General features: G+C 37.6%; 1 long non-coding RNA gene across 1 annotated transcript; it reads right to left on the bottom strand.

Moving 5' to 3' along the window:
• Window positions 1–4543: 4543 nt before the first annotated feature.
• LOC122040084 lies at window positions 4544–6856 on the bottom strand. The gene is made up of 2 exons (XR_006128500.1): window positions 6626–6856; window positions 4544–4794 (listed from the first exon to the last, which is right to left on the bottom strand). It is a non-coding gene; the product is annotated as an uncharacterized LOC122040084 (long non-coding RNA).
• Between the last annotated feature and the right edge of the window lie 19272 nt (window positions 6857–26128).

The raw sequence follows: 26128 nt of genomic DNA, 5'->3' as shown, positions 1-26128 counted from the left end.
CTTCACTAGTGGTACTTCTTTGCTTCTTAGTCTCTTGACTGCTCTATCCACTATCTGTGTAGGTCTACTCTCATAACTACGATCCTCTTGGATCTGCACTGACTGAGGCTCAATCACTTGGCTAGGGTCGTGGAGGCATTTCTTTAACATGGAGACATGAAACACATGGTGTATTGCTGACATGCGTGTCTTGTGGTAAATCCAGCTTGTAAGCTACTTTCCCAATCCTTTCTGTGATCAGGTAAGGTCCCACATAACGAGGACTTAATTTGCCCTTCTTGCCAAATCTCATCACTCCCTTCTTAGGAGCGACCTTAAGAAAGACTGAATCCCCTACTTGGAATTCAAGTGGTCTACGGCGTGTGTCAGCATAACTCTTCTGTCTACTATTACCCATATCGCATCATATTTATTTGTGGTTCTTGGAAGACCTGTTATAAAGTCCATGAATATGTCTTCCCACTTCTATTCTAGTATTGGAAGAGAATGCAGGACTCCTCCTGGTCTCTGGTGCTCTGCTTTGACTTTCTGACATGTCAGACAGGTACTGACATATTTAGCAACATTCCTTTTGAGTCCAGACCACCAGAACCTCTGTTTCACGTCTTGATACATCTTGGTAGGACCAGGATGCATGGAATAAGGTGTACTATGAGCTTCTTCTAAAATTTTCTTTCTCAGCTCTTCATCATTGGGCACAAAGGCGGCTCCCCTGATAAAGAATTCCACTGTCTGATACTCGAAACTCCAAATTTCCTTCTTCTTGTATCCCTTGCTTGATCTTTTGGATATTAGGATCTTCACTTTGCTTTCTCTGTATATCCTCAAGTAGGGTTGGCTCTATGGTCAATGCGGAGAGTTGCCCATAAATAATTTCCATACCAAAATCTGACAACTCCTTCTGCAGTGGTAGGGCTAATGATGACAAAGACATCAGGGATGCACTGGATTTTCTGCTTAGTGCATCTGCCATTTCGTTAGCTTTGCCTGGGTGGTAGAGGATCTCACAGTCGTAATCTTTGACCAACTCCAGCCACCTGCGCTGTCTCATGTTTAAGTCCTTCTGAGTGAAGAAGTACTTAAGACTCTGATGATCTGTGAAGATTCTATACTGAACTCCACACAAGTAATGTCGCCAGAGTTTAAGTGCAAAAACCACAGCTGCCAGCTCAAGATCATGAGTAGGGTAGTTCTTCTCACAGTCTTTGAGTTGTCTGGAAGCATAAGCTACGACTTTTCCTTCTTGCATGAGTACAGCTCCTAAGCCCATCTTGGAAGCATCACTATAGATGTCAAAACTCTTGTCACTTTCTGGAATTGTCAGGATAAGAGCACTGGTCAGTCTCCTCTTGAGTTCTCGAAAGCTCTGCTCACATTTATCTGACCATTCAAACTTCTTGTCCTTCCTGGTGAGGGCTGTAAGTGGAGAGGCTATCCTGGAAAAGTCCTCCACAAATTTCCTGTAGTACCCAGCTAAACCAAGGAAGCTTCTGATCTCCCTGGCATTCTTGGGTCTCTTCCAGTTGCTGACCGCTTCTACTTTGGCTGGATCTACTTGAATACCTTCCTTTGAAACAATGTGACCTAGAAATGCCACCTGTTCCAACCAGAACTCGCACTTTGAGAATTTAGCATAGAGTTGCTTTTGTTGAAGGGTCTGCAGAACTATTCTCAAGTGCGTGTCATGCTCCTCTGAAGTTCTGGAATAGACTAGAATGTCGTCTATGAACACAATGACGAACTTGTCGAGGTATTCTCTGAACACTCTATTCATCAAGTCCATGAAGACTGCAGGTGCATTAGTCACACCAAAAGGCATGACTACGAATTCGTAGTGTCCGTATCTGGTCCTGAAAGCTGTTCTGGGTATGTCACTCTCCTTCACTTTCAACTGATGGTACCCAGAGCGCAGATCTATCTTGGAGAACACTGTTGCACCTTTCAATTGATCAAATAAATCATCGATCCTGGGCAGTGGATACTTGTTCTTGATGGTCACCTGATTTAGAGCCCTATAATCTATGCACATCCGCATAGATCCATCCTTCTTCTTGACAAACAACACAGGAGCTCCCCATGGTGAGTGACTAGGGCGAATGAAACCCTTGTCAAGCAGCTCCTGAAGTTGTTCTTGTAGCTCTTTCAACTCTGCTGGGGACATACGGTATGGAGCTTTTGAAATTGGACCGGTACCAGGAACCAGTTCAATCTCAAACTCCACCTCTCTATTCGGAGGTAGTCCAGGTAGCTCTTCTGGGAACACCTCTGGATACTCACAGACTACCCGAACTTCCTCCTGCTTAGGTCTTTCTTCTTCCTCTGTACTCACAATGAATGCAAGAAAACCAGCACACCCTTTAGCTAACATCTGGTGAGCTGTGAGAGAAGAGAGGAATTTCTGGGTCTTCCTCTTTGGTACTCCTGTAAATTCAAAGGATGGTTCACCTTCTGGACTAAAGATCACTTTTCTTCTGCGGCAGTCCACTGAAGCACTGTACTTGCTGAGGAAATCCATACCCAAAATGATATCGAAATCCTGCATAGCGAGGACTACCAGATTAACACATAGCTCTCGGTCTGAAATTCTGACTGGTACAGACCGAAGCCACTGACTAGATTCCATGACTTCCCCAGAAGGTAGGGTTGTCAGGAACTTGGAATTCATGCTTTCTGTAGGTACCTGTAATTCTTTGGCAAAAGGTATGGATACAAAAGAATGGGTCGCCCCAGTATCAAATAGTGCAGTAGCTATATGCTGAAAAATAACTACTTGACCTGTTACGACCGTGGAGGCACTAGCAGCTTCCTCTTTGGTAAGGGAGAATACTCTGGCATTGTCAAAGGCTGGAACTGGTGGAGCTTCCAACCTTCCTTGGCTGATCTGAGGTCCTTCCAGAGTTGCAGGCATATAATGTAGTTGAGGCTTGGCTCCATATTGTATTGGCTGTGGCTGGGGTGCTTTGAACTTGTTAGGACACTGCTTGGCCATGTGTCCTTCTTGACCATAAGAATAACATCCAGTCTTACCCAAAAGACAGGCTCCTGGATGTGTTCTCCCACATTTAGGGCAGGGAAGGAGCTTAGTCTGTTTGATTTCTGGTCCTCCCTTCTGGTTACTTCCTGAATTCCACTGCTTTCTTTTAGTGCCCTTGCCTTTCCAGTTCTGATTATTTGACTGGGGTTTCTGATTTCCCCCAGTCTTGGTCTCCATCTTGATTGGCTTGTGTTGCTCTCTTTGTGCCTTCATGCTGCTCAGGTAGTGCTCAGCTACTAAGGCTCTACTCACCAACTCTTCTCCAGTCAGGGGTTGATGAGTCCCACTGCTCACATTAAGTGATATCACAGGCTTCAGCATTCTGAGCATTAGTCTGACTCGCTCCTTCTCTGTACTTACTAGTTCTGGGCAGAGACGAGCTAGCCTGTTGAATCTTTTAACTGCTTCCTCCACTGTCAGATCCCCCTGTCTGAACTCCATAAACTCCTCGTAGTGCTTGTTGGTGATCTTTTGGCGAAAGAACTCGTCGTAGAACTCTGTCTCAAAATCAATCCATCTCATCTGATTGACTGCCCTCTTGCTTTTGACTCTCTCCCACCACATGCGTGCGTCTCCAGTCAGGCAGAAGGAGGCACACTTGACTTTCTCGACTTCTGGCCAGTCAAGAAGCTCCATGATGCTCTCCAGTGTTTTGAACCAAGCCTGGGCATCCCAGGGCTCAGTTGTACCTGAGAAACTCTCTGGTTTTAGTTTCAGCCACTGTATGAGGTAGGCTTCTTGTCTCTGGGGTGCTGTGACGACTCCTTGGGCAGCTGGTGGAACCTCAGTTACCACTGGAGTCTCCACAGTTACTGTTTGAGGAGTAGGAGGGACTGGTTGCTGATTTGCCATCAGATTGGCAATTACTTGCTGCTGTTCAGCTACTTGTTTCTGAAGTTGGGCAACAACTTCAGAAAGATTGGGCTCAGTTGAGCCTGGCACCTCATTCTCCTGAACATGGTCCTCAACACGAGCGGTACGGGGACGTCCTCTTCTCGACATCTAGTTAAACAAATAAGAAAATTTGATGATTTCTCTACCCTTTCTAAACATACCCATTTATATATTAAGAAAGGAAATAGCTAAAAAAAAAAAAATAAAAAAAATAATAAAATAAAACTTTTATCTTACTCAATCACTTATAAACAATCCATCCATACTGCAAATAATAATAATAAAAGAAAGCAATAAAGAAAGAACTTAAATACTTTCTTACTTGAAGGCGGCAAGGATGATGCTGATGTGTGTGTTGCTGGAAAATGGACCTGCTCTGATACCAACTGTAACAACCACCCTTCTTACTACTACTACTACTCTCTAAGAGTGACCGTTACTTATCTACTACTCTACTTAACTGGTTTATTATAAATCTCTAGGAAAACTCTACCGAAAAATTTCGACAGAGTCTCCCCTGTACCGGTGACCAAATCAAAAATACAAACATACTATACTCAGCCACAGGCGGCTGGAACATATATTTTCACAACCACGCAGTATAATATCACAAAAAAAGAGGAAACTATCCTAACGATAGCAAACAACAATACCACTCCATACAGTAGAACCCAACTACAAATGCGGAATAAACTTAATAACAATCTTAACTCATAATAACATTTAAAGGAAACTAAAGAACTCTAAACAGAAAAGTCTTGATAATTCCTTAGTAAACTTTTGATCTCCCCCATAGTCCAGCCATCACACACCTCCATCACCACCACCTTGTCGCCTTCCTTGTTAAATCTTTTCCTTTCCTTTATCTGCAGTAGGAGGAAGTGCAGTCTATAAGCATAAAGCTTAGTGAGCGCTATCTACTCACAAAAACTCGATATGCATGCATACAAATAAAAACATGCTAAAACTGAATGCTAACATGTAAAGCTATTCATGCTCATAAATAGCAAAGAAACCAACTAACAGAAAAACTAACATGTATAGCTACTCATGCTCATAAATAGCAAAGAAATCAACTAACTGAAAAGCTAAACATGTATAGCTACTCATGCTCACTAACCAATAAAAGAAGCATACTAACTGAAATACTAAACATGTGTAGTTTATCATGCTCATAAACTAATAAAAGAAGCATACTAACTGAAATACTAAACATGTGTAGTTTATCATGCTCATAAACTAATAAAAGAAGCATACTAACTGAAATACTAAACATGTGTAGTTTATCATGCTCATAAACTAATAAAAGAAGCATACTAAACATGTAAAACTACTGAACATGTAAAGATACTAAACATGTAAAACTACTGAACATGTAAAGCTAAACATGCTCATCAACTAGCAAATAAATAACATGTAAGAAACTAAACATGTAAAAGCTGCTTAGCATAAAAGAAAGCTAAACCGGCTGATCTTTAAAACAAAGTGAAACTTACTTCATTTACTCTAAATTTATTCTTTTATTTCACTTGTTTAAAATTTATACTTTAATACTTGAAAATAATAATCAACTTCTCTTGGGCCCGGCATTGTACCACTTTGCGCGCATTCTTAATAAGAATCGAGGTAGCTAATCCCGAAACTACTAAGATACTTCTAGGCCATGTGCCTAGGGGCAACTTGGAGCCCATCCCTTGGATCTTGTGTCCGGTACATGCCCTTTAAAAGTAAAATACTTTCTTATATAACTTCTTTATACTTGCCCTTACTTGGCATTTAAGCAAACACCTTGTGTGCGCTTTTGATCTTAAACTTCTGAAATTGAGATCAAGTTAAAGTCTTGGTCTTTCTTAGCTTATAACTTCTCATATTAGTCCAATAGCAAAAGACTAAAGATAGGAATCATTACTGTTCATGTTAAACTGATACTTTAAAAATGGCAAGGCTGCTCATGCTACTAAATCAACAATAAGTACTAAATCTGAATTGCTACAAAGTGCTGTTCGTACTTGTAAAATGCTCAAGAAATAGAACTGAATTGCTAAAAAAAAGATCAATTATGCATACTTTAAGCTTAAGCTGTTCATGTTCAATATGGTAGCAAGGAAAGGAAAACTAATCTGCATGCTACTATAGATATATCCATTCATGCCCATTAAAACAAGGAAATACAAATCAAAAAAATGCTAGTTATAAGAGGCTATTCTTAATTAGTAAATCAGTGATGAATTAGATACTGGGATGCTTAAAGGGTCGGCTGTTCATGCCTGTTAAACTACAAAAACTCATAACAGAATTTTCTAACTACAAGCCTGTGCATACTTGTTAAACCACAAAAGAATTCTACTACCTTTGCTGATCCTTCCCAGCATCAAATTAATACCGCAACACAGTAACATAAGTAACCAATTCCCAGCAGAATTTAAGAGGCAGCTAATCCAGCAAACGTAAAAATAAACCAATCCTAGCAATAAGGAAGAACAAAACGAAAACAGAAATCCAATCTGTATTTGTTTAAGAAAACCAAAAGAATCTAATAGAGGAGGCAAAACTAAACTATATGCTTAAACTAAAAATTCTTTCCTATTCTTTGAGATTCACGGCAAAAAGCACAACACCATAATCCCACAGCATGTTTCAAAACCGAGAAGAACGAGGTCCGAAAACAACTCCTACTGCAGGTGAGAAGCAACTCACCGAGCGTTCTTGGACTTACAACCGAAGAAAAGGGTTGCTAGGATTCGGCGAGACTCGAAATCACAGCACCTTCTACGCGTCCACGGGCTCTCCACGTCGGGGAGATCACGAGGATGAGAAGGATTCTCGGAAAAAACCCCTCGCCGGCCGCCGGAGGAAGAACCCTAACCTTGCTGCGTTTCCGCCCGAGACCGTCGCGCGCCGTCGCGAGAGAAAGAAAGGGCGAATAGGGTTTTCGGCGAGAAAGGGAAAACTTAATCCCTTTATAACTAGGTTTTCTATTACTAACTATACCTTAAATATAATCCGTTCTTTCCTTAATTAACAAAACTCGTTGGCACAGTTGGTTGGCTGTGTTTTGCTTAAAGCGCGGCTCGCAGGTTCGAGTCTCGGCTGCAACTATTTTTCTTCCTATTTATTCTCTATTCACTAACTACTGCTTAAATATTATTCACTCCATATAAGGTTAACAAAACCGTGTATCTCAGCTGGTTGGGTCGTGTCCGGTTGGGTCAGTCCGACCCAAGGTCGTGGGTTCGAATCTCACCTTCAACGTTATTTTTTTAAAACTTCTTTCTTTTTGTAATCCTACTAAACGACCTCCAAAAATTACATAAAAATACTCTAAAAATTCCTAAAAATCTCTAGAATATTTTAAAAGTATTTCCAAATATTTTTATGGACTTTTAGAACTTGAAATAGGGAAAATTGGGTCGTTACATTAATGATAATTGAAAAGGTTTAAGTAAAAAGATACATTCCATATCTTTTTACCTCTCAGAAGAAATCTTTCACCTCTTAAGAATAACCCTTCATCCTTATAAAAGAAAATCCATTTCTTTGATTTAACACACTCAAAAATCAAGTTATGAATTCTCCTCTTGAGTTCTCTTCCCTCTCCTCTCTTATGAGTTTCAAGGCTTTGAAAGTTCAACAAGGATCGAAATTTGGAGTGCTCTTATTTCGAGACATAAGTCGTTGTATCTTATAAGATGAGACAATATTGTCTTAAGGAAAGAAAATCTAGTCTTCACCTCAACCTTAATATTATTATATGTAAGGATAAGTTTACCTAAAGGGGGTGTGCCGATATCCAAAAGGATAACTTGATGACTTACGAGATTAAATTGGTAACGACAATACCGAGAAGAGTACGCCTATTATCTGAAAATGGTGCCTCGATATCTGAAAAGATATGTTGAGAGTTTAAATGGGACAAGATTTATATCGTCATATTGAGTTCCACCGGTTAAAATCATCGACTCATTATTGAAATGACTAACTGAATCCAACTATTGGATCGACGCCAAGGAAATCCATCTCCCATCAATAGTTATAAAATTTTCAACAATTTGCTTGTAAGCAGAATGTGTTCTTTGCTAGTCAATATTAATTATAACCTTAAAAAGATATTTTCTTTGGTTGAATAAATATCTAGGTAAAAGACTACTCAAAATCCAAGATTATGAGATCTTTCGTGATCCCTGATACTAAGAATGCATATCTGTTGACCTAACTCTATATTTAACTCAGAATCTCAGACTTCTTTTCGTCTGTCAAGTACCATTCGACTTGCAAATATGAAAAGTTACATGACTATTTTTATGTTTTTCTAAAGATTTATAATTTTATTGAAAAATTAATTAAAAAAATATTTTTAATATATAATTCACCTAATTAAACAATTATGCGCCCTAAATAAAAAGGGCACAGTATTGAATTCTCCAAGTCACCGCTTTTGGGCGAGGAGCTTAATTAAGAGAGACCATTAATACTGTCAGAGTTGGCTGAGGAGAGAGACAGCTAAGAAAAACAATGGCTCTTCGGACCATAATAATTAATATCACCACTAAGCAGACTATAAGTACAACCAACACAGCACACACCATAATAAATTTGTCTCCTCACTCCAACCAATATATATGCTGATTAATTTCCTATTAATGACTCTCCATTCATCTATGCATTCGTTCTATTAATTATTACAATATATTTATTTAAATATATTTCGATTGGTTGGGCTCCAAACAACTAGTAAAGATCTCACTTGCGGCCATTAATATTGGGCAAAAATTAAAAGGCCAGCGGAGACAAATATTAAATGGACATCTCTTTTTCAAAATAAATTAAATGGGTGCTCTTTTAATAATTTTATTCTAACAATATTCTTCTGACCTAGCACTGCAATAACGTGCAGAAACCATCAAATAATTGCTACAATGTATTTAGGAGAGTTTAAGATTTAGGCTTTCTAGTTTACATTATGTACAAGCTACCAAATAATTATTACAACATATTTAGGATGAGTTTAAGGTTTAGGGTTATAGCAATTATATAATAGTTTTTATAATCATTTTAAAGTGATTTTGATAAAATAAATAATTTTGACCAAGTTCATATATCGTATTTTGATATAATAATATCCAAAGTCCCTAAACCTTGTATCATAAATCCCAAATTCACCTTAAATACATTGTAGTAGTTGTTCAATAGTTTTTACATGTTATAATAATAACTCAGTAGTTTCTACATATTATAGTAGCTTCTACAATAATGCTAGGTTGAGGGATATTTTCGGAATAAAAATATTAAAAGGACATCCTATTGATTTTTATTTGTTTTTTGGTTGAAAAGGGAGCGTCCTTTGATGATTTGTAAAATTTAAAGTTCCCTTTTAATTTTTGTCCATTAATATTTGTGAGAAATAGTGATTAGTATAAAGTGTGTGTGAGTCCACATACATCCAAGCTTAGAGGTAATGACGGATCTTAAGTAGAGTTGTCCTGGACTCTAGATCAACCCTAAAAAAAAATATTACCTATGTACGTTTTTTTATTTATCCCAGCTCCTTAATAATTAGTCGTCACACTACTCAACTCTATTTCCTACATTAGTTACTAGGTAATTTCTAATTAGGGAGAAAGTTGAGAATTTAAGAGACTAATTAATGGTTAATTAGTTTGGTAAAGATTAAGGAGGGTGGTCCTCTGGAGGAAAATTGAGAATTTCAGAAACTCATTGACAATTTTGTTTGGTGGCCCTAGTTTCATTTGGAATGTTGTAAAGAATTTACAGCATATGTGATGGTTTCAAAAACAAATCATCGAAGTAAGACGCTCAATCTACCATCTAAGAATTTCAGTTCTTAAACTTGCAAATAGTTTTTATTTTCTAACATATTTAGTTGTTTTTATGTCCACAATTATGACATATAAAATATTATCAAACATATTCTCTTTAGTATGCACAACATCAAAATTATTTCAAATTTGTGATGGTACAAGAATTCTCCCCCAAATGATCTCATATGTTATTTAATTATATGATTTATTGAATTTAAAAGATTTCTAACATGTACAAGTATTAGAAGTTAGGTTAATTGTGTATACCAAGTTCAAACTAACACATAATATAATTGTGAGAATGGTTAATTATCCTATTTAAGCATAAGTACATGTATCATCTAGTTAATATGTACTTGAGGAGCATATCAAGGGGAGCAGTTGAAATTCTTAATCTCATTACACTAAGAGTAGAATGGTGATAATTTTTACGCAGATGGTATAGATTTTAAATATCATCAATTTAAGGTTCTAAATTGATTATAATAATACTCTCACTTTAATCAAATAAATAACAAAATTAGGTATGTGCCTATATACAAGTACAATGTTTTGATTAAATATAAAAGTATTTCTTAAAAATGATCCTCTAATGAGTCTAACTAAGCATAATAATACTATTTTGGAAAGACCTAAATTAGTTTGGACAGTATGTTTTTCAGTGTAGTGTCTCCCCCTTAATTAGGCATTCTTTTTAGATATCCTTGTTACCCACAAGAAAGACTTTTCTATATGTGTCTAAGTGTCATGAGTGACTTAGAGATTTAAAGACTTAGGTGATGAACAATAATTTATATATAATACACCCAATAGATCATCAATCAAAGTTTTAAAAATATTTTTAAGAAAATAGATTTATAGGTTTTCAAAAACATTTTTAAAAAATATTTTAAAATTTAATTTTCTTAGCGTCTCACCCATTCTAAATTTTCAAATATGGTAATTCTATAATTATGTGAGATGACTTTAAAAATTTGAATTTTAGTTTAACTTTGATTATTTTAAGTTAAATTTGGGTTAAATTATTAAGATTAATTAAATTGATATTAATGGTAACATTATTATTACTATAGCATGAATTAATTGAATTAATAATGTTTTGTTAATTTATTAGTTTAGGATTAACTAATTAATCAAGGATTAATTTAAAGTTAATTAAGTATAATTTTTTTAATTAATGATTATTATTTTAATTTTTATTAAAGTTTCATAATTAATAGTTATGGTTTAATTGATCATGAATTATTATTAATTAAGGGTTAATTTAATTAGTTTCTTATAAATTAATTAGGTAAAGATTAATTTAAATTTGTTTAATGTTAAAGTACTTAATTTGTTGATTAAACTTAAGATTTCAAGTTGAAATTCATTAAGATTTAATTAAGTTAAATTGTAAAGTTAATGATTAATAAAATTAAGTTAAACTTATTAATTATTGATTTAATATTGGTGAAGGTTAAAGTATTTTATTTATTGATTATAGTTATTAAAGATTAATTATGTCTATTAATGTAAATTAGTTAAAGATTAGGGTTAATCAATCAATTTATTTAGTTTTAATTTAAAGTTGATTTAGTTTGCTTTTAAAATTACACTTAATTAATTTAAGTTTAAGTTTAGATTAAGTTTATTTAAATTTTAGTATAAATTAAGTTTAGTTATATTAAATAAATTTGAGATTTAAAGTTGTAATTTAAATTTAATTAGGTTTTCATAATTAAGTTTAATATTTGAATTAAAGTTTTAAAATAATTTTTTATTTAAATTTTAATTAAGTTTTAAAATAACTTGGATTAAGTTTTAATTAAGTTTTAAAATAATTTTAATTAAGTTTTATTTTAATTGAAAGATTATTTAGGAAAAGGTTATTGAACCCGTGTTAGATTCAAACCTAGCTTTGGGTTAATTAAGCAAGCTTCCTAAGGATAAATTTTCAGTTCAGTGACAAGACATATGACCTTCTTGTGTATCAACGGTAGACCATTTGCTGAATATTTTCTGAAATAGTCCTGCCCAAAAAACTTAATACTAAGTTTTGGTCTAACTAGCCCATGTTTGACTGGGATAGTTTTGGTCAGATCCACTAAGTCTAGTGCACTAGGTAGAATATACAGGATTCAGCCTAGACATGTCTTTGACAAAGTTTCCTTGACGTACTATCATCCCAATCCATTCCAATGCTATGTTGTTAGGGTTTGGTAAACCTTTAATAACTAACCTTCTAGACTTAACAACATAAAGAGAAGATGTATGACATGGTATATAACAGATAAGTATGCATGATCATGACAACTCAAACAATTCAAACAAGTCATGCATGATACTAATTGTTGGTGTTGTTGATGTTGTTATTGTTGTTTTATTATTGTTATTTTAATATTATTGTTACTATTGATTAGTTTTATAATTAAATGATACATGATTATAATTAGGTTTATAGAAGTTTTATTTTAGATTTGGTTTTGATTTGTAGCTTAAATCTAGATTTTGTGAGTTTATAAAATTATTAATAATGTTTTCTAGTTTATCAATTTTATTTTTCAAAAGATTATTTTGTTACTCTAGTTTTCTAAAATTTAATTTTGTATTTAATTTATAGTTTAATTTCTTATTTTTATTTTCTGAATTTTTAATTAAATTTTGTTTATTGTTAATTAATTTTAGATAACTATTATTTTGATTTAAATTCAAATTATCTTGATAAATAAATTTTGATTAATTAGATCTAGGTCTTGATTAAGGTTTGGGTTGGTATGATCAATTTTAATTACATTTGAATTATTTAAATCTTTATTAATTAAATTAGTTTTGTTAAGTAATGTTAATGTATGATTTTCATGCTTTTTTAAATTCATAGAACAATTCAAACAAAAAGCATGCAATTTTTCATGTAAAATAAATTGTTTTACCTTAATTGATCCCCCTGTATCCTTGGCTCTTCTTTCCGGGCATTGAGATTTGTACTGTCCCATCTTTTTGCACTTGAAACATTCGATGTAGTCCTTCATTTTCCGGACTCTAGGCATCGGTTCCTCCTTTGCCTCCGGTTGTGCAGATCGGTTCTTTGGACATTGGCTTTTGTAGTGTCCTTTTTTACTGCACTCAAAACATGTTATGTGATCTTTAAATTTAGAATTGACAATTTTACCTTCCGAATCCTTGTTAGGATTCTCCCCCTTGGCCATTGTCATCTCAGATTCGGACTTGGACACTTGTTCTAACTCGAGTTCAGATCCATCGGCCTCCTCCTTAGCCACTAGTGCGATGAAGTTGATTTGGTCTTGTTCTTCTAGGCCTGGCTCTGAGGATAGCTCTCTAGATTCAAACTCTGATTCAAGCTCACTTTCACCTTGATCTTCTAGCCTCGACGGAGTCTCATGAAGCTCGATCAATTTTGTCCATAACTCGAATGCATTCTTGTAATCTTCTAATTGACACAAAATTTTGTTAGGCAAAACACTAATTAATATGTCTATTACCTTTGTGTTTGCTTCTGAGCTTTGAGAAGATTATCTCAGTACAATCCAGTTGTTAAAATTGTTGCTTCCAATGAAGCATTCCATCATTTGCCTCCAAGAATTGAAGTTGACTTGATTGTACGGTGGAGGGTCGTAGATGCTTCGCCCTTCTTGATATGACATCAACATTCTTGCAATCAAAAAATTAAAAGAAAAATATTTCCAAGACTTTCGTCTTGCGATTAGTAGTGCTGAAAAAAAAAGAGAGAGAATTCTAAAAAAGAAAAGAAATAAGTACAAAGAAAAGTTTTAAAAGTGCTTTGAAAAATGGTTAAGTATTTTTAGAGCTACGAGGCTCTGATACTAATTGTTGGATCTGAATAGTGCGATAGAGGGGGGGATGAATATCGCGCTTAAAACTTTTCTTATCGTATTTTAAAAACAATCAGAATATGCAGCGGAATGTAAAATACTCAGTTCGATTACTTGGTTCAAAGCCTAGGTCGACTCCTACTCCAAGGCCTGCGATCCTTGACCGCACCGATGGGCAATCCACTAAAGCCCTTCTTTCTGAAAACCTCGGAAAGAAGCAATGCGTACAATATGCAAGATAGTAACACCCTACTATCTTGTAAGAGTTTAAGTACAATGCAAGTATAAATAAATGTGCCAACGATAACAAAAGACGAAGCTTGGTCGGCACTTCTGGATGGAGCAACTTGCGAGTTGTAGAGCAGTAGCATGATCAGTAGAAGCTTGCACAGTGATTAATTTTGAACCAAAAACCTTACACAGCCTTAGACCTCAAGCTCTCTTTTATAAGAATCATCGATGTTCGGTCGACCGATCCCTAGGTTCGGTCGACCGAACTCACTCCCTTCCTTCTTCGCTAAGATCTAATCTTCGAGCATTAACTGATCTTTAATGGTTCGGTCGACCGATAACCTTGTTCGATCAACCGAATGGTGAACTTCCCTTCTCACTGAGATTTGCACTTAATGCTCTACTAATGCTTTCATTGTTCGGTCGACCGAACCTCATTTTCGGTCGACCGATCATGCTATGATACCATGTTTGCGAGCTTGATTTGTTTTGCCAATTTTGCCTGTTTGGTCGATCGAACCTTCGTTCGGTCGACTGAATAGGACTGAACCTCCTATTCAGTCGACTTAACCCTTGGCAAAATGAAGGTTTCTGAGTACTGGATGTGTGGCCACTTACAGAGTCTGATTCCGAGTTCTGAGCCAAAAGTTAACCACCCTTTGAAGTTCAAGGGGTCATATGATTCTGCAACACAAAGTTAGTCGATATAACAATAATATTCCTGCAAAACAAATTTAGCACAACTATATATGAATAGTAGAATGTATGAGTAGTATTAGACAGTAGAACTGTCTTGATCTCAAATTGGAAACATTCTCGGTTTCTTCAGTTGGATCAGCGACCTTAGGTTGTTCGTAACAGAAACACAATCTCACTGTCACTCCTCCAGTTGCTTACCTCAACTTACCTGCCAAACATTGGTCCTCCAAACTTGTTTGGACTTTCTCTGCTCAGTGTCTGATCACCTGATCCACTAAGGTCTTTCCTGCAATATTACATTAGTTAGCAGCAATAATAGTAATACCGAATGCTATGGTAAAACTAAACTTAGAATCACTAAGATCCGCCGATCAACCTTGCTTGGAGTTTACTCCTCCACGACTTCTCGTTACCTAAGGTTATCTCTCCCTAGGATTTTCTCCATCTGGCTTCACTCACCAAGACCTAAGGCTACCACCCCCTAGGGTTTTCTCCACCTGGCTTCACTCACCAAGACTCAGTATTCGGCTACCAAGGGATCAAGTCCTCGAGACCTATATGTTGGACCCTGTGGTAGTTTTGATGTGATCAACCAAGTTGGTTAGGTCCTGCTGTATTTGATCCTTGTGTCTGAGTGTGCAGGAGCTTAGAAGCACAAGTCGAGCGGAAGACGCAGCTAGCGAGAAGGACAACACGGGAAGGGAGCCGACGGGCTCGGTGCGTCCGAAGGACGAGAGAGCTGCGGAAGAGTACTCCGGTGGGCGTGAAGAGCGTGTGCGGCGTTCGAGGGATGTTAAGCCGGACGGAAGCCTGCTCGAGGAGAAGGCCGGGAATTGGGTTCGGGTGAGCCCTATTCTAGTTGGCCGTAATCACCCAAAAGAACGGAGCTTCGGAAGCCAAAGCGAAGAAGAAAAGGAGTCAAAAGAGGCTGGAAATTACTATAGCAGAAAGTTACTGTAGCAGAAGTTACTGTAGCTTGAAGGCACCTTAAACAAGCTTGAAGGCGCCTTAAACAAGCTTGAAGGCGCCTTCAAGCCTGTTCAAGGCGCCTTCAACAGTCTGTTTTGACCGTTTGCGCTGCGGATAAAGTTTTATCCGCTGACCGAGCTGGAGGCGCCTTGGACCCTCGGGATAGACTTTCCAGGAGCTATAAAAAGGCCCCTGGAGCTAGGAATTGCTTACAACAACTCAAGCATTCAATCTGTAGTGTTTCCTAGCAATAGTTCTGAGCTTTTGAAAGTGTAAAAGGCTTCTCCGCCTTCAGCAAAGGAGAGATTCTTCTAGTGCGCTTTTTCATCGCCCTAGATTAACAACCTCCTTGATTGTAACCAGGTTAATTCTTCTGTGTCTTTCTTTTACTGTTTTATTATTTTGTTAACTATTGTACTAACTGAGTTGAAAGTACGAGGAGGGTATAGTTACTTTTTGTTTTCAGCAATTCACCCCCCTCTTGCCGGTCTCCGCTGCACTAACACTATCCACCTGTCTTTGCACGATCTACCGAGATTTCCCTTGCCTCAATATTCGGCTACCCAGGGAGCAGGTCCTCCAGACCTATTGAATCCACTTGGCTTCCATGATATACTGAGATTTTCCTTGCCTAGCCTACAACTAGGACTTCCCTTGCCTAACCACAGTTTGGACTAGTCGCTCGGTTGACTTCCCATCCTTGCCTAGCCATGACTAGGACTTCTAATGATCAAACTCCATTAAACATACTTAAACATATTTGTCGGACATTAAAACCTTAGAGGTCAATTACACCAATAATACGGCATGCATCTACAACATGAGCAACCTACTCAACTATAAATAATGCAATGAGTAGAGCTAGATAATGATCAACTTGGGTACCACAAAGTCTAACCATGTATCAGTATATATAATAGTAATAGATCATCATATGTGAGAGTAATGCTCTATCACAAGAATACATCATATGTGAGTGCAACACTCACCACAAGCAAACAACATACGTGGGAGCAACGCTCCACCACAAGCAATACATCATATATAGGAGCAACGCTCCACCACAAGCAATACAACATATACGGGAGTAATGCTCCACCACAAATAATACAATATATGTGGGAGCAACGCTCCACCACAAGCAATACAAATACCTGAGACATCTAGCTATATAGCTAGGGACTGCAAGAGATCACTCTACCACAGATCGCTGTGGCTAGTCTGAAATGTTAAGGTCCCTGTTTGTGTGAGATTACTCTACTACAGATCATTGTGGGCGGACAGAAAGTAGCTATCTAGCTACGGGCTGCGAGATCACTCTACCACAAATAACTATGAGTAGCCCAGGGTATAATAACCCAAGTATAAAACCACAAACAAACCATCATACGTGGGAGCAACGCTCCACCATAAATATATAAGTGATCAGACATGTAACTATCTAGTTAGGGATTGTGTGAGATCACTCTACCGCAGATCATTATAGGTAGTCCGAAATGTCAGGGTTCATGTCTGCGCGAGATCACTCTATCAAAGATCACCATGGGCGGACAAGAAGTAGCTATCTAGCTACGGACTGCGTGAGATCACTCTATCATAGATCACTGTGGGCAGCCTAGAATATAACACTCACCGTCGATTGACTCTGACCTTAACCTCCAACGAAAGGGAACCCTAATTGATAGGATACATGCAAATCCAGATGTATAATAATCATTGGCTCTGACCTCAACCTATAACGGAGTGGGAGCGCTGGACGACAGGATACATGCAAGTCCAGATGTATAACAATCACTGTCAACTGGCTCCAACTATAAGGGAGCAATGGTCATCAAACTAGTTCACTACAAAAAAATACAGTTTTACCGACGGGGAAAACTTTCCGTCGGTAACCTTTAATGTTACTGATGGAATACTTTATTCCGTCGGTAAAACCTAAGTTTACCGACAGAATAAAGTATTCCTTTAGTAAACTTAGGTTTTACCGACGGAAAAGCATTCCGTCAGTAAACATGCCTTAATAACCCTACCGCGGTCGACCCTTTCTTTCCACGCGCACGAACGACGACGGCGATCTAGCTAGGTTTTCCTCTGATCGGCCGGTAAGTCGAATCTCACTGTTTCTTTGGGTTTTTATCGTTCCCCTTCCCTCGGTGGCGGGTTTGCCGGCCGGCAGCGGGCCGCTGTGGCGGCCGGCAGCGGGCCGCTGCATGTGCCGGCCGCCAGCGGCCCGCTGGCCGCTGTGCCGATTGCTAGTGAGTCGGCTGTTCCAGACGCTGCCTTGGTAATCGTTGCTGCGTTGGACATTGCTGTGTTGGTCGGTAGTAATAGTTTATGCTTTGTACTTATTAATTTTTAGTAAAATTTTGTACTAAGGTATTTTTATTTTGTAAACAGATAGCATCTGCTACTCTTCTCCGGTTGACCTACACATTTTCAGGTATATTTTAGTAAATTGTACTTGATATTATTTAGCATAGTTTAATTTAGATATATTCGTATATTAACCTGTAACATAATATAGTTATTTCATTTGTAATGTGTTTGTACGTTAATATTTGCTAATTTTCAATTTATTAGTTTAAGGTCAAAATGTCTATGAACAAAGCTTGGATGTACAATCATTTGGAAAATGAGTTTATTAGAGATGATTTTATTGCTGAAGTTGAAAAATTTGTGAACTTTACTAAGAGTCATCCAAAATGTATGAATGGTGATGAGTTACGGTGTCCGTGTAATCTTAAGAAATGTAGGAATAGAGCTTTTCGTGATGAGGATACCGTGAAGGTTCACATATGTAGAAATGGTTTTGTACCAAATTACTATAATTGGTATTGTCACAGGGAGCCTTATGTGTATGAATCAATTGGACCTTCTGGTGGGATGTCATCTGCCACAACTTATACTACTCCTGATATCTCAACTAATGATATTGTAATGCAGTCAATGGTTCACGATGCGATGAATGTTGCAGTTTATTATTCCAATATAGATGAAACACCAACACATGAATATCAGCAACTATATGATATGTTAAAAGCTAGTGAAAGAGAAGTGTGGGAAGGCATTCCCTCTAGTCATTCTCAGTTATCAGCTACTACTAGGTTATTGAATATGAAAGCAGAACATCATTTTCCAGAAAGATGTTATGATGACATATGTCAATTGATGTCAGAATTGCTTCCTGCTGATAACATAATGACTGATAGTTTTTACAATACAAAGAAATTAGTCAAAGGTTTAGGCTTGTCTGTAGAGAAAATTGATTATTGTATAAACAACTGTATGATATTTTGGAATGAAGACAATGATCTACGTGAATGCAAAATCTGTACACACCCTCGTTATAAGCATGGTACTCGTATACTAGGGCAGAAGAAGAAAAAAATTGCTTGGAAAGTGATGTATTATTTTCCGTTAACCGCTAGACTTCAACGTTTGTATGCATCTACTGCTACAGCTTGCCACATGATGTGCCATCATGAACATGAGCACGATGGAGCGCTGATGTGTCATCCTTGTGATTCCCCTGCATGGAAACATCTTGATGCTTTATTTCCCTCGTTTGCAATTGAACCACGTAATGTGAAACTGGGACTTTCCGCTGATGGATTTCAGCCATTTGGTCCGTCAGGGCAACAATATTCATCTTGGCCAGTTATATTAATACCGTATAATTTACCGCCATGGATATGTATGAAGGATGAATTTATATTCCTTACAGTACTTATTCTTGGTCCAACAAATCCAAAAGAGAAGATAGATATTTTCTTGCAACCTCTGATTGTCGAATTGAATGAATTATGGAATGTAGGGTCAGTGACTTACAATGTTGCAAGTAAAACTAATTTTAGATTGCATGCTGCATGCTGCATTATTATGGGCAATCAGTGATTTTCCAGCATTCTCAATGTTGTCGGGATGGAGCACGGCTGGTAAATTAGCTTGTCCACACTGTATGATAGATTCTGATGCATTTTCATTACCTTACAGTGGGAAAGTATCTTTGTTTGATAATCACTGTAAATTTTTACCAATTGATCACTCTTTTAGGCGAAATAAGAAATTCTTTTTAAAAAATGTTGTAATCAGAAAATCTCCTCCAACCCATGTTTCAAGTGAAGAAATTATTGAGCAAATAGATAGTTATAGATTTTTACCAGTATCTCAACCTGGTTCCGATGAGTAAAATTATTTTGTGCAAGTTCACTCCAGATAGCCACCGAGTTGCCACATATATCACGGGAAAATTCAAAGAACGAGTCAGCGCGTCTGGTACTACATGGAGGCATGTAGACCAGGATATGAAGCTATTTTACTATAATGAATTTGTGGTAAGTAAATTTAATATATTTGGTATTATAGTTAATATAGTTATCACTTAACTTAAATGCTTAACTTATAATTGCAGAAAATGTATACATGGGAGGATGGGCATGAAAAAGAATTTAAATCTACATGGAATACATACTGTGCCAAACTATACAGAGACCATATGTATTACATGAGAAAGAAGGGTGTTAGACCTGCGTATGTTTCCGAGGCGATATGGAATGCATGGACGGCCACCTAAGCTGCAGAAAGATGGCAGGCAAATGCTGAAAAGGCAAAAGCAAATAGAAATATAGAACCAGGTGGCACAAGCACCAGAACCGCTCGGCATACGTCAGGATCCAGATCTATTGTAGAGCATACCATGGATCTGGTGAGTAAAATTTAAAGTTATATATTGTAACAAATTATGTATTTATTAGCAAACTTGTATAATTTTATCCAAAAATATTTTGTGTATAGGAACGCGAGCTTGCCCGACAACCCACATGTATGGAGGTCTTTCTCAAGACCCATAAGAAGAAGGATGGATCATTTGTTGATTCTCGATCTCAGACTCTCCATGTAAGATTATTAACTTTATTACATTTGTTCATTTCTATCTTAATTAGTAGTCAACAATACTGATTAAATTGGATATTATTTATTTGTTTACAGCAACAAATGACTGAAAGGGTGGCTCAGGCATCTCAGCCATCAGTAGAGAGGGAGATTCACAATCTCTATCCACCGACGCTCTAAATGAGATTTATTATGATGTTGTCGGTGGAAGGACAAAAAACTCTACCCTCTATGGCCTGGGCTCTCAAGCAAAAGTTGCATTTGATTGTTTGAGAAATCCGGTCGGCCGTGCTAGTTCCTCTTCATCTAGTGAGATGTAGTCCTTAAGACATGAAAATTAAGAACTGCGCACTCAATTGAAATCAATGGATGAGAGGATGACCGATATGGATCAGTGGAGAGCTTATGAGGAGAAGAGGAGAGCTGATAAGGAGAAGAGGAGAGCTGATAGTGACAAGAGTAATGATGATCTCATGGCCCAGATGCGCCAGATCGTGGCTAATTTCACCCAGGGGTCACATGGTTCTGAGTCACAAGAGACTTAAGATCCATCAGCCGGTGATGATTAGCATTTTCTGAGATATGTTCAATTACACTTTATTAGTTTTTTATTTATCATAGATAGACCGTGGTAATATATTTATTCCATTTTTATATTTGGTATAATATGTTCATTTAATTTCTAAATATTTTATTAATATATGTTTCAGGAGTCATGTTCAGCTCTATTTACATACTGGCTCTTCATATGATCATATGCTCATTTTTTGTTCAGGTATCATTTTATTATATATAAAATTCGATATACATATATGCAAAAATGTTTATTTATATATCAACATGATCATTTCATATTTGTCTTTTGACAGGGATTTCTAGCATTATCTTTCATTCTTGTATTATTTTGTGTACTTTGCACTATGGTATGTATTTTGTAACTTTGCACTATGGTATGTATTTTGTAACTTTGCACTATGGTATGTATCATTTTGACAGTATTTATATATGCACTATGGTATATTATTCAGTTTAGTTTGTTTTACATGATTATAATTGTTTCTAACAATATAAATGAATTGTTATGATATTGTGATTGTTTAAGTGTCGATTATGTAAAAGTGATTGTTTATATGTGATTGTTATATATATATATACGATGTAAGTGTGGATTATATGTTTGTATGAAGTTGCATCAATGAAGTGTTAGAATGTTATGATTGTTTAACTGTGGATTGTGTAAATGTGATGCTTTAATTTATGTGTGGATTATATATGTTTGTGTGGATTGATTGTAATAAATTATATCTGTGATGGTTTGTATATTTGGAATTTGTATATATGGAAATTGCCAAAACAGGCAGTATCTGGAATTTTTTTTTTACTTTACCGACGGAATACCGACGGAAATTAGATTCCGTCGGTAAATATCGGAAAAATCTACAGACAGAAATAAGTGTTTCCGTCGGTAGATCGATATATTACCGACGGAAACACCAGTTTCCGTCGGTACTTACCGACGGAACAGTTGTTTCCGTCGGTAATTACTGACGGAAGCCATCTTCCGTCGGTAGTTTATTCCTGGACAAACATCACTGTTCCGGCAATGATTTCGACGGAATTATGGTCCGTCGGTATGTTATTACCGATGGAAGGTCCTATTTCCGTCAGTAATGGCCTTTCCGACAAATCGGTTACCGACAACTGTATTCCCGTCGGTAATCCATCGGTAACCTATTATACCGACGGAAGGCCGACGGATAATTCCGTCGATAAAACTGTATTTTTTTGTAGTGGTTCATATCATAAGGGAGCAATGGCCATCAAACTAGCTCATATCACAAGAGAGCAATGGTTATCAGCATGCATATAGTGCAATGATAAACATGATATAAATAATCATGATACTGATACAATCATCATCAATGCAACAACTCTATCAACATAAGTAAAACCAGTACATGACCAATCTATCACTTAAGTCTATAGATATGAATAGATCCAACAGGTATCCACCATACAATATATACAATAAGCAGCAACACTTATAGTACATACTAGATACATATGCACACAACAACATAGATATAATCAACATGATACTCTAATAGTACACACCAGACACGTGTGCACATACTACACGGGTATAATCAACATGATACCTCCAACAATACATATCCGACACGTATGTACACACAACATAGGTATAATCAACAAAATACTTCCAACAGTACATGTTAGACATGTGTGAACACTCAACGTAGGTATAATCAGCAAAATACCTCTAATAGTACACATCAAACATGTATACACATGCCACAACACAAGTTTAATCGACAAGATACCTCCAATGATACACACCAGCACAGGTGAACACACGACAAATACATGTACACTCACAACATAGGTATAATCATCAAGATACTTCCAACTAAACATGTTGGACACGTGTGCATATTACAAAATAGGTATAATCGACAAGATACTTCTAATAATACATACCAGACTCAAGTGCACATACAACAGAGGCATAATCAACAAGATACCTTTAATAATTCATACCAAACACATATGAACACTCAACATAGGTAACTCAACGGGACTGCGTAGCATGTACCAGACACTTATTTCTAGCTTTAGCGATAGTATTAACTACACTAAGTAGCAAGTACGAAGAAAGATATAGGAAAATTGCTGAAAACACAAGTAAACAGGTATTGTCACGCCCCAGAGGAGTCCCTGTCCGAGAAAATTTCGGCAGCATCTCCCCTGTACGGTGGACAATCTGAAACTTCCTACAAGCACTAAATACCTCAGCCACATGCGGCTGGAATAATAACAACAAAATAAACCATCACCACGCAGTTTATATAAGTAAACAGAAAGATAATACCCTGACTCGAAATCCACCCTACTCCACTACACTCGTAAAGCTCAAATCCGACGAACTCACCTCTTCTGCCGTCCAGGCAGGCATGTAGTAGAATAAAATCCAAATCATACCAAAAATCCATCAACATCTCAAAATCCATACAAAGTCCAAGTATCCAAACAAACCAAGTCTATAACATAGTCAAAAAGAAAATAAACAAAACCAGTAGATCCGTAAGTCTTCGGGTCTTCAGGGGACCAGCAACTAGAACTCTCTCCTGACAGCATCATCCTGAAATATAACAACAATGGAGGCGGGGTGAGTCCAACACTCAGCAGGTACAATTGATATGCAAAGTAAAGAAATAACACCTAGCACTAATCATGCGTACAGTCTCCTGATAAAAATAAAGGTAAATGCAAACCGAAGAAGACAGGAGAGAATATGTACTAACCAGGACCCGGTATAAGGACAAACAGTCCGAAAGGTATAGAAGACCTGTATGCATGTCAAACATAGGTATCCAAACAATATGCAGCATATAAATGCAACAATCACAATCACAAACAATAAATGCATCATGCATATGATGTCAATGTCATGGTCACCCCTGACGCCAGTCAGCCAACTCACAACATAAGTGGGACCAAGTGGGTAGGGCTGTGACGACCGTGCACTCAACAACACTACTCCTGATGAGTGATCGAGTGGACGGGATGCTGTCGGAGTACATACGTACTCCTACCCCAAATCATAAATGGGGGAGCGCAATGCTCTTATCTCCCGGTACACTATGACGGGGAGGAATCTCTAACGTGCTACACGCTGCGTCACACTACCCCTGAGCGGATCAACGGAGCACCGGAAGAGTCAAACTGACGTGCTACCACGCTGTGTCACGCTACCCATGAGCGTCACAACAGAGCACCGAACAGTGATGAAAACTGACAAAGTGCTCGACAATAATGGAGCAATCTATCGCACAGCATGCGATCATGCAAATGGTGCATGTCACTAAGCATGGTAATATACTAAACCAACCTCTAGGCATATAACAATGGGCACCATAGTGAATAAATCATATCAAGGTATACTGATCAAATAAGGTATCAAACCTAGGTCCTGACATGGTAAAACATGGTTATATCACTACCCATGAGCATGTGAAATCAGATAGGTATCAATACGAGATGCAAACAAACAAACAATCAAGCAGGTAACATGTATTGGGCAGTGATTAACCGAAACAAATAAGAAACACAATTCATGCAACATATTATTTTCATTACTAAGCATATCAAAGACAATAAGTCAAAAGTACCCGCCTCCGAAAATAGAAAAGTCCAATCTGGTCCACGACGTCGAGATACTCGTCTCGCTTCAAAGTCCTGTATCAAACAATATACAAATATTTTATTTAGCTACTTCATAAGAACAGCTAAATAAAATCCCTAGGACTAAATTTAGGGTAAAACCCTAATCACATATCCTCAATTTACCTTTTTAAATCTAATAGTTAATTAGGGTTAGCAACTAAATCCCCAATCAACCCATTAGATTAAATCCAAACCTAATCAAATCTACCTATTCCAAACATAAACATAATCAATCTACTCAAAGTTCAATATCCTAAACCTTACCTCAAATTCACCGTCGTTACAAGAACCAATAGCCACTGTATGGAGTGACTGTCCAACCACAGCACAAAACTTCACCTCAAAGCTGGAATCACTGCTGAAATCAGACTGATCAGAAAAAGGATCAATCAGTGGAAATCACAGATCCTACACAACCCAACTCACCTTATCTGCTCAGATTTAGGATCAATCGGGATGTGGCCGACGGCGGTTTCGGGACTAAGGTACGCGGCTGAAGTTACCCAATCCAGGGTCGGCAGCAGCGCAGAGGAAAAGGAGAGCGACAGTGTCAAAGAGGAGACCGGCTGGTGGCACTGTTTCGTGCGACGCCGGATACTAGCTAGGGCACAGCGGACAGAAGAGGGGATAGGCTCGGTGTCGGCAGTGCTCGGTCACAAGGGAAACACCGGCGGTGGTACTCAAGTGCCGGTGAGAAGGAAAACTAGGCCACGGTCGGCGGCAGTCGGCGTTGGCTAGGGGTGGCGGCGGCGCGTCGCTCAGTGAGGAGGAAGAGCACCGGCGGTGCTGTCGGGTGGAGAAGGCCGGCGTCGCGAGAGATGAGGGAAGGAGGGTTCGGCAAAGGAGAAGAAATATAAGTGGAAGGGAAGAAGAAAACCACCGTGCGGTTAGGGCTTGGGTTCGCACGAGGAAGAAGAGCACGCGAGTTCGGCGTCGGGGAAAACCAGAGGAAAAGAAAAAAAAAAGAAAAAGAAAAGGAAAAGGAAAAATTAAAACTTTTCCTCGTTAAAACAGGGTATCCTAAACAGGCTTTTCCGGGCCCCGTTTTTATCCCCGTTAACTCGTCCATACGAGCTCCGAAAAATTCCCGAAAAATTTCTAAAAATTCCGGAAAATTTCCTTATTAATATTTGCCTATTTTCGGTATTTTACAGGTATCAATCCACTATATCGGATATAATTTGACTGATACTATCGATAGTCGACTGTGTAATGTCATCGATTGACTGATAGTCTGTATGTACCAATTTTTAGGCACAATAGCCAACTGATTTATATCTGTAGTCAACTGCACCATAGTAGTCTAGTATTTCAGTCGAATTAGAAAGCTTCTATGCCCAAGTTATTGAGCACCATTCGACTGATGACAATCAATCGATTGCTCCAATCGAATCAAAAGCATTCTGTGTTCAGCCTTATAAGTATCAGTTGATTGGGACCTTATAGCACTTGACTGATAGCAATCAGTCAAGTGCTTTATTTGAGTTGATAGCATTCTGTGCGCGACTTTATGA

This window comes from Zingiber officinale, chromosome 2A, assembly GCF_018446385.1.
Source record: "Zingiber officinale cultivar Zhangliang chromosome 2A, Zo_v1.1, whole genome shotgun sequence".
Lineage (NCBI taxonomy): Eukaryota > Viridiplantae > Streptophyta > Magnoliopsida > Zingiberales > Zingiberaceae > Zingiber > Zingiber officinale.
This window is presented reverse-complemented; position numbering and strand designations above follow the sequence as displayed.